Here is an 11,332-nt window from a genome sequence, read left to right as displayed (position 1 = left end):
CCTATTCTTTCTCTATCTATTGCTGTTTACCAAAACACAGTGTCGATCTTGGAATTTTTGACAGGAAATTTATACATGGTTCTTTTTTCTTGTTTATTGTGGGGGCTCTTTTGCGCTGTAGAACCCTCAGACAGGATGACAAAACCCAGCAGTTAGGAGGAGGACCATAAGATGAAACAAATAGAAACAGGCTTCATCAGTTTTCCAGAGCTCTGTGTTTTTTCTTTTAATTTCTTTCATAAAAAATGTTCACCATCAGCTCACCAGTGCAGATTCTGGTACAAGTCTTTTGCATCACAGGTCAGGCAGAAAAATAACTTTGGCACAACCCATCTCAACAAAAACAAAAAACAACCACCACCCCTACTCTGCAATCCTGCTTAAATATATAGGGATGCTTCCACTCTTCAAATTCAAGGAGGATTTCTCTTAAGCAAAACAGCTACATAAGCTATCAAAATTGCTCAAAAGTCATTTTAAACACATACACACACACTTGACCAACAACTTATTTAAATATACAAGTCAACAATAAAAAAACAGAGCAAATCAAAACAAAAACTTCAGTCCATTTCAACCCTCAGCTTCACCTAGTGGTCTGCCCCAATGAGATGGATGATTAGGGAAGTCCCTCCAGGTGAAGTCATTAGACTGCCATCATGTGTGCACTCCATGAAGCTAGCCCTCAGGAAGTGGACCTCAAAGAAAAAGAAGTTAATCATCAAAATAAAACATCATACCAACTTGCTATTAGTGTTTGTGTGTGTGTGCTTCACTTAATGAGGGGGATGCTTCCCAGCACCCTCACATTTATTATTACAAACAATGTGAAAAGTGTAGGAGGAACAAATCAGTGGTGTAGAACCACCTTTCGCTCCAGTTAAGATGCAAGTCTTTTGGGTTACATCTCTGCCAACTTTGAAGACCCAGAGACCAGTGGCGGATGCTGGTCTTTCAAGGAGGGGAAGCTCAATTTTAAGATCGCTGATTCGCTCATTTCGCTGTCAATCAAAAAGGGATTCAGCCTCAGAAAGATCATCCAATCATCATGCAGAAGCTGAGCATCCGGTCCAGCCGAGGCCAGTCCACTGCCCCATAGATCCTCAGAGACGCTGAGCGTCCAATGGACGGGACAAAATCCAGCATTTTTGCTTCGCTATTGAAGTCACTGTTTAAAGCACTGTGATGCTGCGGGAATGAGTGAGAGGAAAGCCACGTCGTTACTAGTGATAAGAAGCTGATTCTGAACAAAAGTTGAGCGCGTTGTAGCGCATATTTAGTCAATGACATGTAAACACAACAGTATATATTTGATCACTTATTTTTTGACATTTTAGGGGAAGCTGAGCTTCTCTTGCAGTCTTAGAGCAATCGCCACTGCCAGAGACTGACTTTATTTTTATGTTCTTTTCTTCAAAGTAGGTTAACTTCTATTAGTTTGGATAAGGAGCGTCTTTCAAAAGCAAGTTTTAAGTTTTGCCACAGAAAATATTGGATTATGGTCTCAACTTTGACTAGGCAACTCTAACACATTAAATATTTTAATCTTAACCATTGTTTATGCTTTGTTTTTATCTTTAGGGTCATCATCCTGCTGGAATGTGAATCTAAGAGTTTCAAGTCTTTTGCAGCCTCTAACAGGACTTCTTCCAACAATGTGCTGCAATAAGCTCAATCCACCTTCTGTTATCTCTGACCAGCTTGTCCACAGCTGCTGAATACAGCATTCCCACAGCATGATACTGGCACCACCATGTGTCATTGTGTGGATGATGTTTCCAGAATGATGTGCAGTGTTAGTCTCCCACCATGTGTTCATGTGTATTGAATCATAAAGGTTCAGTCTTTTCCACATGTCTGCTGTGTCCTCTACATGGTTTGTAGCATATTTCAAACAGGACATTTTACAGCTTTCTTTCAACAATGGGTTTCATCTTGCCACTCTTACGTAAAGGCCAGGGCCTGTATTCACAGCGATTCACAGAGTCCTCTCAGAGAGCTCCTATCTTAACCTAAGAAGTCCTACCAAAGAGTCGTATCTTAGTAGTGCTTCAGCTAGCTGCTGAGAGCAACACTGAGAGAGGAAAAAACAGAAATTCCTATCTTCGTGAGGAGATGTGGTTGACCCTGTTGCTAGGTACGATGCTGTCTTCTAAGAGCTGTGATTGGTTGTTGGAAAAGACAAAAAATATAACAAATGAACAAGCAATCATCTGAGAAAAATTAATGGATCATAGAATTTTGACTGGATTAAGAAATGTGTAAATCCTTATAATAAAACTTAGCAAAATTGAATCACTTGTCACACAGCATAACAATGTTTAAACATACCTTATTTAAATGCTTGACATTAGTTTGATTTCCTTATTGTTACGTTGAATCGCCAGGCTGGTCATTTTACTACTTTATCTACAGGTCCTTCTCAAAATATTAGCATATTGTGATAAAGTTAATTATTTTCCATAATGTAATGATTAAAATTTAACATTCATATATTTTAGATTCATTGCACAGTAACTGAAATATTTCAGGTCTTTTATCGTCTTAATACGGATGATTTTGGCATATAGCTCATGAAAACCCAAAATTCCTATCTCACAAAATTAGCATATCATTAAAAGGGTCTCTAAACGAGCTATGAACCTAATCATCTGAATCAACGAGTTAACTCTAAACACCTGCAAAAGATTCCTGAGGCCTTTAAAACTCCCAGCCTGGTTCATCACTCAAAACCCCAATCATGGGTAAGACTGCCGACCTGACTGCTGTCCAGAAGGCCACTATTGACACCCTCAAGCAAGAGGGTAAGACACAGAAAGAAATTTCTGAACGAATAGGCTGTTCCCAGAGTGCTGTATCAAGGCACCTCAGTGGGAAGTCTGTGGGAAGGAAAAAGTGTGGCAGAAAACGCTGCACAACGAGAAGAGGTGACCGGACCCTGAGGAAGATTGTGGAGAAGGGCCGATTCCAGACCTTGGGGGACCTGCGGATGCAGTGGACTGAGTCTGGAGTAGAAACATCCAGAGCCACCGTGCACAGGCGTGTGCAGGAAATGGGCTACAGGTGCCGCATTCCCCAGGTCAAGCCACTTTTGTACCAGAAACAGCGGCAGAAGCGCCTGACCTGGGCTACAGAGAAGCAGCACTGGACTGTTGCTCAGTGGTCCAAAGTACTTTTTTCAGATGAAAGCAAATTCTGCATGTCATTCGGAAATCAAGGTGCCAGAGTCTGGAGGAAGACTGGGGAGAAGGAAATACCAAAATGCCAGAAGTCCAGTGTCAAGTACCCACAGTCAGTGATGGTCTGGGTTGCCGTGTCAGCTGCTGGTGTTGGTCCACTGTGTTTTATCAAGGGCAGGGTCAATGCAGCTAGCTATCAGGAGATTTTGGAGCACTTCATGCTTCCATCTGCTGAAAAGCTTTATGGAGATGAAGATTTCCTTTTTCAGCACGACCTAGCACCTGCTCACAGTGCCAAAACCACTGGTAAATGGTTTACTGACCATGGTATCACTGTGCTCAATTGGCCTGCCAACTCTCCTGACCTGAACCCCATAGAGAATCTGTGGGATATTGTGAAGAGAACGTTGAGAGACTCAAGACCCAACACTCTGGATGAGCTAAAGGCCGCTATCGAAGCATCCTGGGCCTCCATAAGACCTCAGCAGTGCCACAGGCTGATTGCCTCCATGCCACGCCGCATTGAAGCAGTCATTTCCGCCAAAGGATTCCCGACCAAGTATTGAGTGCATAACTGTACATGATTATTTGAAGGTTGATGTTTTTTGTATTAAAAACACTTCTTTTATTGGTCGGATGAAATATGCTAATTTTGTGAGATAGGAATTTTGGGTTTTCATGAGCTGTATGCCAAAATCATCCGTATTAAGACAATAAAAGACCTGAAATATTTCAGTTAGTGTGCAATGAATCTAAAATATATGAATGTTAAATTTTCATCATTACATTATGGAAAATAATGAACTTTATCACAATATGCTAATATTATGAGAAGGACCTGTATTTGATAATAATGTGGACTCTCACCTGTCAGCATTTTACTGTCTTTTCCTTCTTGTATAAAGTGGTTTGATTTGGCAAAAAGACCAAAACAAAACGCACAAAAAAGGTGAAGAAAACCGAGCTGGACAGAGGAGCAGAGCCTGCTGGTGGCACAGCTGGTGGGAGAGAAGAGAGGAGTGTTGAAAGGTAGATTTGGTCCCAGGATCACAAAGAGGCCTCAAATATTCTTCTACAGTATAGAACAGGGATGGGCAACTGGCAGCTCCCGGCCTATGCCCTCACTCAAAGTTGCTCTAGATCAATTTTGAATAATAATCAAAATGTAAAGAAATATGGAATGCCAGTGGCACAGTTGGTAGCACCAGCCCGTTGATGCTGATTAGATCACAGTCCTTTAGTTGTAAGGTGACATTATGAAATAAATGGTCATGGGGAAAAAATCACCCTTATAAAATAAAAACTGGCTTTTTGAAATAAAAGTTGCCTTTTAAAAAATGACATTTTGAAATAAAAGAAAAAAATCTGTTAGAATTACATAAAAATAGCCTCAGCAATCATTTCAATTACGGGGTAATAATGTTTATAGGAAAATACTTTAATATTTTAGGCTGTTTTTCAATGGAAAATTAAATATATTTCATAATAATGAGCTGAGGATTTAATATGCCTTAAATTATTTCACAATTTCACTGTCACATTATATGTTTATCTATTATATATTGATGTAGATACTTATTCCATAATGTTTCATTTATTTATTTAATTTAAACACTTTCGTATAAAGACATACCTCTGCGACATTGACTGAGTTGTAATTACATGACAGGCCACTAGATGGTGCCGCTAATGCAAATACCGCCCGTTTACTGTGGAGGACCGATCCTGACAAAATTTAAAATAAAAGCAGAAATATATATATTTTGTTTTTCCTTTTCCTTACACATGCGTTTTCATCAAGAAATGTATATATATATATTTTTTTTCCTTTTCCTTAAACACGCGTTTTCATCAAGAAATGTAAATGTTTTCCTTTTCCTGACACATGCCTTTGTTCTTTTTACATTTCCTTGTCTCTCTTTTTCCTTTATCGTATGCATTTCTGCTTCATTATGCAAATGAGGAGGGCTGCCTTCTTCTCTCCAGCTCCTCTCCTATTGGTCAATATACAGGAAGGAGGAGGATCCATGTGCAATGGGCTGGATCCTTCCATGTCCGTACTTGTGGGCTGCCTACGTCACAGTGCGGTGCGTAAGGTCTGTCAGATGCTGCCGACAAATGTGTCCTTTTTTTGCCCGATTTGAAGGATGCGTTGCGAGTATCCTTCGCGGTCCATCTTTTCCCATGATTCATTGCGGGTCGAAGCAGTTTGGCGGACCACAGTGGCAAAAGCTGTGAGTAAACAAAAAATTACACTTTCTGTGACACAAATGAACTTTTACAATGTTTTTAGTGTGGGAATATAACTGTAGACGTGAAAAATTTGCTTGATTTATCAAGACATCGCTTAATTTCAAACGTGCTCCGATGTGTTCGGAGTTTTCTGCTCCCACCGTAGTAACTGCCGGCTTGCCTCGCCAGCCCTACCGGCGGTGGGGCGAGCTAGCCCGGTAGAGATCTGACCGGACTATTGGCATTGAGCTCCTGCTGCCAGTCATCACAGTGAACGTTAAACACAAGTGATTTCTAACAGTTTATGTTAGTATTAAAAATACTTTTTTTACACTGATATTAAGCAAGATGTTTTTTTGTTTTGTTTTTGTTGTTTAGGGACAAAAGAGCAGACGGGCCAGTTTATTAAGCTCAGGGGTGAGAACCACCACCTTTTTCCTGGAGCTAAAAACTCAGCCACCGTGGCTTGGAGGTACAATAATAACATTCTTTGCAGTCAGTTTCTGTCCAGTTTCAATAACTCCTATCTGTCTAACTTTCATAAATATCCATCCAGTGATTAACATACTTCTTTTGGTTTTCCCTCTTTCCTTTTGCTTGTTTAGGACATTTCTGGAGAAGATGGTCCAACAGGGGAAGGTCACCCCCTTGCAGGCCAAAAAAAGTGGGACAATATGAAAAATAAATATAAAGTATGTTAAGAAGTTCTCATGTCACACACAAATAAAAAATATTTCTCAAAGTCTTATTGGTTTCTCTGTTTAGTCAACTCTTCTTTTATTCCTTCTAACTTTAGGATTGTAAGTATCCAGGGTCAGGACAGGGAGTCAGTGAAAAGCCCACTGCTGCTACTTGGCCCTGGTTTGTCCTTAAGGATGAGGTGTTGGGACAGAGGTCTTCCACAACACCTCCTGTCCTGACTGCCTCCATCCCTGAGGACCCTCCAGGGCCAAGCGGAGCGGTGGGCAACCAGATGGAGAAGGAAGACAGTGAGCCAGCAGGAAGGGGTCAGAAAAGAAAGAGGGACAGAGATGATGGAGTTGATCAGGGAGGACATGAGGGCACAGAGAATGGACAGAACGTTTTCCATCTTAGAAAGAATGGTACCGAAATAAGGTGCTATATAAGAAATAATAAGTTTTGTTCAGATAGTTTTAAGCTGTTCTAATAAATTTCAATATTGCTTTTGTCACCAATGTATTTTATTTCCATTTGACCTAACAGTACCTCAACTTCATTTAAATTTGTAAACACAGTTTATTATGAAAATTACAAATAGCATTTTAAACAGAATGTGGAAAAAAACAACATTCGAACCGATCAAGATTACAAGACAAAAGGCATAAAATAAAACTATGGAGCACTATGTACAAATATTTCCAATGGCGACAGCAGGATCAACCTGAGTGACTGGTTCCTGGAAAAACCTCTGCCACAGAACAAAGAGGCAGATGTCTTTCTGAACAGAAAGTCTCTGGCGGTGTGGCTAAATCTCTCGCAAGGTCAGAGACATGGATGGGATGCTGCAACTGAGACCTGTGGTTTGTCTTTTTGGATGATGAGCGAAGCATCACACAGGTGGTCTGCAGATGTTTGTGATGCCTCTTTCATCCAAGTTTAAAGGGCTGGCTGGACCACATCACTAAGATGTAATCAGAAATATGCAGAATTAGAAGATGGTGCTCACAAAATATGACAATTAGTTATACCCCTCAAACATTAATCACATCTATAATATTATACTTGCCTGCATACAGTAGTCATGTTCTGGTGGTGTGTATATATATATATATATATATATATATATATATATATATATATATATACACTGCTGAAAAAAATAAAGGGAACCCTTAAACAACACAATATAACTCCAAGTAAATCAAACTTCTGTGAAATCAAACTGTCCACTTAGGAAGCAACACGGATTGACAATCAATTTCACATGCTGTTGTGTAAATGCAATAGACAACAGGGGGAAATCTTTGGCGATTAGCAAGAAACACTCAATAAAGGAGTGGTTCTGCAGGTGGGGACCACAGACCACTTCTCAGTACCTATGATTTCTGGCTGATGTTTTGGTCACTTTTGAATGTTGGTGTTGCTTTCACACTCGTGGTAGCATGAGACGGACTCTACAACCCACACAAGTGGCTCAGGTAGTGCAGCTCATCCAGGATGGCACATCAATGCCAGCTGTGGCAAGAAGGTTTGCTGTGTCTGTCAGCATAGTGTCCAGAGTCTGGAGGCGCTACCAGGAGACAGGCCAGTACACCAGGAAATGTGGAGGAGGCCGGTGACTACAAGAAAGTCAAAGAGGCCATTTTTGCCAAGTTTGACATCAATGAAAAGGTCTATCGACAGCAGTTCCGGGAGCCTGAAATCCACCCCAGTGAAAGTCCAAAAGAGTTCTACAACCGACTGAACGATTTGTACAATAAATGGATCCAACCAGAGAAGAAAACCAAAGAGCAGGTTGTGAAGTCAGGAGAAATATCTAGACAGACAAAGGTAACTTTCAAACCTGTTTTGTTTTTATTGTGGTCAGGAAGGTCATATTAAGCCGAGTGCCCAGTTAGGAAGGCTAAAGCAGCTTATGTTTGCACATCTCCAAGGCCTTCTGAGAGTGACATCTGGGAAGGGAAGCAACAAACTACTACAGTAAAAATAAATGGTAAAAAAGCCCAATCTCTGCTTGATACAGGTAGTGTACAAACATTGATCCATCCATCATTAATCCTGAAAGAGTTGCCTCTAGAAAAACCTGTTCTAAATATTTCATGTGTACATGGTGATTGTAAGGCGTATCCAGTGTCAGTAGTGTATCTAGAAGTTTCTGGGCAGACTTACTTAATCTCAGTAGGTGTAGTGGATAGCTTGTCATATCCAGTAATCTTAGGTCAAGATGTTCCTGTTTTGCAGGAGTTGATACAAATAGGCAAGCCAGTAAATATTGTTACAAGGTTACAGATGCAGGAGCAAAGATTGGGGGTGGAAAAGAGTGGTGAACCTCTATCAGGAGCTGAAAGTGGCCACAGCGAAGTTTCAAAGTGGAGCACTGAGCCGGGACTTGAGTCTTCAATGAGGGAAGGGGTTATTGAAGAGCATTTTGTTTTCTCAGAGCTGCCATTTTTTTGATGATATTGTAGAAGGTGCTTTTAAACCTAGAAAAAGTAAAGGACAGAGAAGACGAGAGAAAATGGCTGGTACAGTTAGAAATATGGCTAAATTTCCAGTGTTGGAAAGCGACGAGACTGAACAAAGTGATTTCTTGCAGCTGCAGAAAAAGGATGTGACATTAAAAAACTGTTATAAAATGGCAGTTGAAATTCATCCAGATCAAGACATAGACGTGGGCTATTTCCTCAAAGAAAGTGTTGTACCACAAATCAAGCTCAGATGATATAGTGGGGTTGGTGGTCCCACAGCAGCTTCATGATCAAGTGTTAAGACTGGGACATAGTATTCCCTGGGCAGGTCACCTGGGAACCAAGAAGACAAGGGACAGAATTGCAAGCAGGTTTTACTGGCCTGGTATGAATAGGGATGTTGAGGACTTCTGCCAGTCTTGCTCAATCTGTCAGTTGGCTGGAGACAGAAATGTCCCAGCGTTTCCTTTACAGCCATTACCTGTCATTGATGTTCCTTTTAATCGCATAGCAATGGATGTTGTTGGGCCACTGGAGCGAACCCAAGCAGGTAATCACTATATTTTAGTAATTCAATTCAATTCAATTCAATTCAGTTTTATTTATATAGCACCAATTCACAACACATGTTGTCTCAAGGCACTTCACAACAGTCAGGTACATACACTCCAAGTAATCCTAACAATTGAACAGTGCAGTCGGAGTTAGCTTTTTATTCAAATTGGATAAAAAGTTTTTCTATCTAAGGAAACCCAGCAGATTGCATCCAGTCAGTGACTTGCAGCATTCCCTCCTCCCGGATGAGCATGTAGAGACAGTGGACAGTCACTGGCGTTGACTTTGCAGCAATCCCTCATACTGAGTATGCATGTAGCGACAGTGGAGAGGAAAAACACCCTTTTAACAGGAAGAAACCTCCAGCAGAACCAGGCTCAGTGTGAGCGGCCATCTGCCATTGGGGGTTTGAGAGAACAGAGCAGAGACACAAAAAGAACAAAGAAGCACTGATCCAGAAGTACTTTCTATGGGAAGGAAAAGTAAATGTTAATGGATGTAGCTCCTTTAGTCGTTTCACCTAGAAAGAAAGAACAGATAAACTCTGAGCCAGTTTTCAAGGTTAGAGTCTGAAAGAGAGCACATATAATTAGTTACAGTAAAAGCTCAGTCAATTTCCATGTCTAGGAGAGAGAAAGGGTTAAATACTAAAAGACGGCTATGCGGATCATCGGTAGAGGGTGAGCATTAAGTTGTTGCCAGCAGAAGCTCGGACGATTCCCCTCTCCAGAAAGGTGTCACAGGTAGACACAGAGACAGGCCAGATGTAGCTTCTAGGAAGAGAAAAGAGAGAACAAGGTTAGAAGCTGAAATAACAGCAAATAATGCAGAATTGGAGAGTAGTGTGAGAATGTAGCGAAGAGGGTGAAAGTGGTAATTATGTCCTCCAGCAGCATAAACCTATAGCAGCATAAGTACACAGATAGTTTCAGTTCAGATTATTTAGTTAAACGGCGCTTATTTACAACAATGTCGTCTCAAGGCACTTCACAAAGGGTTCCACTGATGGTCATTGTTATACTAAAAACCACAATGATTGGGAGACCTCCCTCTGTCAGACTGATTATAACCATTGGAAAAGAGAAGGGGTCATACAGGTAGCAGAAATAGAGGGTGTGTTTGCACCTCAACCATAAATGAGCCGGTTTAGGCTAAACCTGACTCCCCCTTACTCCAACCAACAGGGAGGGAAGAAGACGGAGGTAAAAGAATAAGGAAGATAGCTCAGGATAAACTAAGCCACTCTAACTATAAGCTTTATCAAAAAGTAAAGTTTTAAACCTAGCCTTAAAAGTAGACAGGGTGTCTGCCTCACGGACTAAAGCTGGGAGCTGGTTCCACAGGAGAGGAGCCTGATAACTAAAGAAAGACTCTAGGAACCACCAGTAAACCTGCAGTCTGAGAACGAAGTGCTCTGTTAGGAACATATGGACCAATCAAATCTCTGATGTATGATGGAGCTAGATCATTAAGGGAGGAGGAGAATTTTGTGAGGAGGAGAATTTTAAATTCTATTCTGGACTTAACAGGGAGCCAATGAAGGGAAGCTAAAATAGGAGAAATATTATCTCTCTTTTTAATTTTCATCAGAACTCTTGCTGCAGCATTTTGAATCAGCTGAAGGCTTTTAACTGCATTTTGTGGACATCCTGATAGTAACGAATTACAATAGTCCAGCCTTGAAGTAACAAATGCATGGACTAGTTTTTCAGCGTCACTCCTAGATAGGATATTTCTAATTTTGGCAATGTGCCGGAGATGAAAGAAGGAAATCCTAGAAACCTGTTTAATATGGGATTTAAAATGACATGTCCTGGTCAAAAATAATGCCAAGGTTTTTTACTTTATTATCAGAGGTCAATTTAATGCCATCCAGGTTAAATGATTGACTAAGCAGTTTCTTTTTTAAGGACTCCAGTCCAAAGACGACAACTTCTATCTTGTCTGAATTTAGAAGCAAAAAATTTAACGTCATCCAAGTTTTTATATCTTCAAGACATGCTTGTAGTCTATCTAACTGGTTGGGCTCATCAAGATTTATGGATAAGTAAAGCTGAGTATCATTAGCATAACAGTGAAAATGTATCCCATGCTGCCTAATAATTTGACCTACTGGAAGCATATATTTAGTAAAGAGAATTGGCCCAAGTACTGAGCCCTGTGGTACTCCACAATTAACCCTGGAGTTTAAAGATGATTTATCATTTACATGAACAA

The sequence above is a fragment of the Girardinichthys multiradiatus genome, chromosome 18 (assembly GCF_021462225.1).
Source record: "Girardinichthys multiradiatus isolate DD_20200921_A chromosome 18, DD_fGirMul_XY1, whole genome shotgun sequence".
In the NCBI taxonomy this organism is placed as follows: Eukaryota; Metazoa; Chordata; class Actinopteri; order Cyprinodontiformes; family Goodeidae; genus Girardinichthys; species Girardinichthys multiradiatus.
This window is presented reverse-complemented; position numbering follows the sequence as displayed.